The 5,622-nt window shown below is 42.9% G+C and overlaps 1 pseudogene; it reads left to right on the plus strand.

Annotated features, from left to right (window-relative positions):
* Positions 1-2,479: 2,479 nt before the first annotated feature.
* LOC109474768 lies at positions 2,480-5,067 on the plus strand (annotated as a pseudogene).
* Positions 5,068-5,622: the final 555 nt, after the last annotated feature.

Here is a 5,622-nt window from a genome sequence, read left to right on the forward strand (position 1 = left end):
GTAAATGACCGCGGGTAACCCCAGATCGAACGCCCGCTCTATTCGAATGACGTCATATCGAACAAGATTCGTGGGTTCGGGGGATTCGATCTCCATAGTAGCGGAGTGGGACTTTTGGGCCCAAATCTGACCATCGTGTGGAGAAAAAGTACTTGTTGAACAGGTTAGCCTTATCAGGTGCAAATATAATGTTGTGAGGGCTCAGCCTAACCGAGAAGTAAATTTGTTGATTAGTCCACTGTTCAACATCTTTCCAAAATTTTGCAAATTCAGAACAGTGTCCAAAGAAAAGCAGATTAGTCTCCTCTTCACGTTTACAATATGAACATATTTAGTTGTCAGCTATTTTACAATTCAATATATTTTCTTAACAGCAAGGAAGTTACAGCAAGGAAGTTAATAATATGTAAAAGTTTAAATTGGAATACTCTAGCGCGTGGATCAATGGTTGTTTTGTAAATAAGACTATAAACTGAATCCCACTCTATACATCTATTAAATGTGTCTCCCCAGTACAGTTGAGTCTTGGAGCTAAATTCAACTAAGTTTCTTTCAACTTAATAAAAACGATATATATCCTTATTAATCTTTTGTTTTTTAACCACTTTTTTAACCACAATTCTTTTTACAGGTCGATTAACTGTCGGCAACACAATAATACTTTGGATGATTTTTTCCACTTAAGTGGGATACATGATAATAATTGGATATAAGTATATTTACTACACAGTTTATCATATCTACCTATGAATGACTGATACGTACAAAACTTTCCTTTATTCTCCAATAAATCATAGATAAAGAGAATTTTGTTTTCCATAAATGCTTCCGCGATAATTGGCGAGCCATCGATCAATATGTTGGAATTCAGCCACAGCAATTGGTTTAAAACCTTTATTTTCCTGTCAGGTGGCTTTTTCTGTGCCTTTAACCAGGATAACATGACTTCTTGCATAAATGTAGTTATAGGTGAGCATTTTGAGACTACATTCTGAAAATTGGCCTCTGTAAGTTGCACAAAAGGTATTAAACTTGTGTTAAAATTAGAACTGTGTATGAATAACTTACTTATAAACCAATTTCCATTGAAATAGATCCTCGGTATCCATGCAGCTTTGAGTGCAAGATTAAAAGCTTCCAGATTGATAAGCTTGAGGCGACCATATTCATATAAATTATATACAATCTTTTTTTTAACCCTCTCAGGTCCAGTTGACCAAAGAAAGTTAAACATCTTTCTTTCATATGCTCTGAAAAATTCAATGTCTAGGGAAGGTAATGACATGAACAGGTAGGTAAACTGTGGTACAACCAAAGTATTAATCTAGGTGACTTTTCCATAGACGGACAGTACTTTTCCTTTCCATGGTTGAAGTATTTTATCAACTTTCCTAAGTTTTTTTTTTATAAAAATTTTCTACAACCAACCTTAGTAATATGTCTTTGGGGATATGAATTCCTAATAAGTCGCATTGCAATTTGAAATCCGTGCCCTTTAACGGCCCCAGTCTCACCAAACTACATTTTCCAAAATTTGGGACCAACCCTGAGTTTAGAAAAAGTTTTGTAAGTCTGTACAATGCTTCTAGTGTAGCATGATCGGGTTGCATAGAAATGGTGTCGTCAGCAAACTGGGATAGTTCACATTCTATATCTCTTAACACTAGTCCTATGATATTTGTATTTGTCCTTATCTTAATTGCTAAAATCTCTACTGACAATATAAATAGGTATGGTGATAATGGGCAACCCTGCCTCACTCCACGATGGAGTTTGAAGGGTGCAGACAAGTAACCCTGATTAAAAATTCTACTTTTGATATCTGTATACAACACAGTAATCCTATGCAATAACGACTGTCCAAATCCAAAAGCCTTTAAAGTTTCTAGTACAAAGTCAATTCTACTCTTATCAAAGGCTTTTTCAAAGTCTGTAATAAACAACAATCCACTTACATTATCTTCATCACAACACTCAATTATATGTAGTATTTTCCTAATATTGTCACTAATTGACCGCCCAGGTAGGAATCCTGTTTGGTCTATATGTATCACATCAGTGATAACGTTTTTCAAACAAAGTGAAATGCATTTGGCAAGTATTCTATTATCACAGGTTAACAAGGTGACAGGTCTCCAGTTACCCAGACTGGTGGGGTCTTTATAATTTCCTTCAGCGTCATGTTTTAACAGTAATGCGATTATCCCCTCCTTCTGGGTTTCTGAGCGCTGACCCTTTTCATAGGGGAAAAATGTCACCCCACGTCATTTTTTTTTAATTTGCGAAAAAATCTGCCCGCCGCCCGTGTCTCTCCTTCTTCCGGTCAGCCCCTTCGCACTTCCGCCCAGCACGGCCCGGGAACATGTGGCCCCGCCGTCACCCCTCAACACCGGACAGAGCTAGGCGAGGACGCGCACGTGGCCTTTGCTCTCCCCCCTTTTCTCAATTTTTCGTTTCTTTATCACGTTCGCGGTTCACGATGACTAAACCGAAAGCCTGTACAGTGACAGGCTGCCAGTGAAGGGGCATGTTGGTCCTTACGGCACCAGGAAGTGCGCCGTGACCCTCTCGTCACCACCAGACGCCTCGGACAGCGACGCGGACAGGCAACGTGCTGACAGGGCCCGGCGGTCTCTGCAGCAGAAGCTGCGGCGGGAGAGCCGAATCAAAGACCTGGCGAAGGGTCCCTGGTCAGAGGCGAGCGACGGGGAACAGGCAACTGTGCGTGACCTCCGTGAAGACAAGGCCTTGGCCAGACGTGTCGAGCAGACTTTGGACGAGGTCTTTAGAAAAAAAGAAATCACCACAGTTCCCGGCATCGCGTCTATTCTTCGTCGGCCAACAAGGCCAAGTCTCCCCGCACCACTACCAGAAGCCGACGAAAAGGGAACAAGTCGCGCCGATACCGTGCCACCGACTCGGACAGTACGTCGGTTTCGTCTTCGTCGCCGCGCAGGTCCCGCCGCCGAGGTAAGGGCAAGAAGAGTGGCCGCAATAAGACTACCAATTATTGTGTTTCGGACTGGGCTAAAGTGGACTGGCCAAATCACCACGTGCACTTCCCCGGTAAGGGTAAGACAGGCGTTGGTTGTGTCACGTTCGATGATTTGTCGACACCTATGTTTACGTATGAATACGTCAAAAACCTCATCGAGAAGAAACGGGTCCAGGGATCCCTAAAGTTTAAGCTCCAACATCTCGCGGACTTGATGTATGATGCCTCTTACTATCAATGGGAAGTCGTGCGTGAAACACATGCCGCCGTCTTGTACTCTATGGAGAACGGCACGTTAACTTGGGCAGACAAGGATGCCATCGACGAAACCAGAGAAAGCCATTATCGCACTCAGGCTGGGGCTCCCCGAGCTCCTCCCACACCCCGGGGACCGACGCGCTTCCCACGCGATAACAACAGGGCGCGCTACTGCGAGGCGTATCAGCATGGAACCTGCCAGCGAGGCTCGGAGCATTGGGACCAGCGCTGGGGTCAGGTCAAACACGTGTGTTGTATGTGCCTTCTCGTCAGGCATGTAGAGGTAGCGCATCCGAAATCTCGTTTCCCGTCGGCTGAACAGACAATCACGTGACCCCTACCCTGATACTAATTATTCCGCCCCTTTACCCTCTGACCCTTCCTCCCTAACCCTCGTAAGGGTCATTCGTGGCTCAACCTTTCTCTGTACGGTCACATTCCCACCCAACCCTCCCATGACTAACCCGAGAACACCTGGATTCTAGGACGTTAGTTATGTTTTCTCATCTCATTAGACACCGCGCTACCTTAGTTCTTACTGACTTATCTAGACTCGTACATTTCGTCATAACACTGTACGTCATCCTCAATGGTACCTGCGACTTAGCGTACGTAATCAGTTGTTACATAACCTTCATGTTGTCTCTTCTCTGCAAGATACCTGCCTTGCTAGCGTTCCCAGTCACATTGTGGCCATTTGCTGTACTCAGTATGTTGTGTAGCTGTAACCTCTGATATACTCCAGAACTGTGTTATTGTCGTATTTTGAACCACTTAACTTACGAAGGTCAGTAGTTATTCAGGTGTACCTGTAACGCATCTTTTGCTTAGCCAGGATGTTTTCAACCTTGTTCACGCAGATGAGCTTTTGAACTTCGCCGGTTAGAAGTTACTTACAAGTCAGGATGCGTTAAACATCCGCTGGACAGAGCCTTGGTTTAACCGACCAGCCCGACTTTGGCTAAACAATTGGCAACCAGGGTAAAATAGGTCGCCAGCTCGCAGCACATGACTTGTTGTTGTTGTATTAGGCTCCTGTATAAGTATGTACATGCTATGAGAGCTACAATGTGTAGAGAGTAATGGCGTTACTGAGTTGAGGAGCCAATTGCAATAAATGCCCGACCGTACTGAGGTGACGGTGAGCTCACTACCCTAATTGTGTGTGTTTGTCTGTGAAATAGACGGGAAACATAGTTCTCTTCGGAGCTTGCGAAGAAGAGAAGATCGAGTGTCCACACGCGAGGACCTTTCGCTCCTCCCCCGGTGGTCAGCCTGGTCGAGGTGCCAATTTCTCTTCACAGCCGGGTGCCACTGGCACCGGGGGAGAACACTATTGAATTGTTTCGCGCTGTTGCTCAGACCGGTGTCCCTAATTACCTTAAACAGTCCAACATGGGCTGTTTGAGAAGATAAAAAATTCTTTGTATACTTCTATTGTGATGCCATCCAAACCAGGTTTGAATGTCAGGATGGCCTCCCACAATTCGTTTCCATCTTTTTTACCTTCACAGTTATGGGACTGTTCCAATGTAAGGGTCGGTATGTTCTCCTTTACAAAGAAAGACTGGTAGATATCCTCTGTCTTCAGAGGTAATGGTTCTACTTCTAACGAATACAAAGATGAGTAATAATTGACCTGTTCATTTAAAATGTCCATAGAATTAGTTGTCTATATTCCATTTTGTATCAACGGTTTAGAAACATTTTTCTTTGATTTGTTGCGTTGTAGCAGATTCAAACAGTTTTAACCGTCTATCCCCGTAAAGACTCTGAATATCATTCTATCTCTGTTTCAATTCTTCCAGCATTGAAAAGGAATGTGATTTTTGATTATCAACTTCGTTATGCAACTCTTAATTCCCCAAGTATTTTTTTTTCTTGCAAGAGAATTTATTCTTTTTTCCAATATGCAAATTTGATACAATGGCCCCTAAATGAGCACTTAAATGCGTCCCAGACAATTCTTGGTTCAGCAGAAGTTTTATTTTAAAACATTCTCTAATAAATTATTTTGTTTCTTTTAGAAAGGTTTTATCTTTTAAGAGGGTAGAGTCAAACATCCAATATCCGGGTCCCTGTGGGGTATCATCTGTTATAACATCTAAATGAATTAAGCGATGGTCGGATTTAAAAGGTTCTCCAATCGAGGAATTTAATACTTTGGCTACTAAGGCAAACGAAATCAAAAATAATCTAAGCGACTGGCTTGCCTTTTCCTCCGCCACGTGTATCGTTTCGTTTCTGGGTTATTTAACCGCCAAATATCCACTAAGTCAAGTGTATCAGAAAGTTCCAGAATTGCCTGGGTGGCATGCGGATGATAGTTGACTGAGTGTTCGCCTACTCTATCCTTATTTACATTAATT

This window comes from Branchiostoma belcheri, unplaced genomic scaffold (assembly GCF_001625305.1).
Source record: "Branchiostoma belcheri isolate BF01 breed outbred unplaced genomic scaffold, Haploidv18h27 scaffold318, whole genome shotgun sequence".
Taxonomy (NCBI): Eukaryota; Metazoa; Chordata; class Leptocardii; order Amphioxiformes; family Branchiostomatidae; genus Branchiostoma; species Branchiostoma belcheri.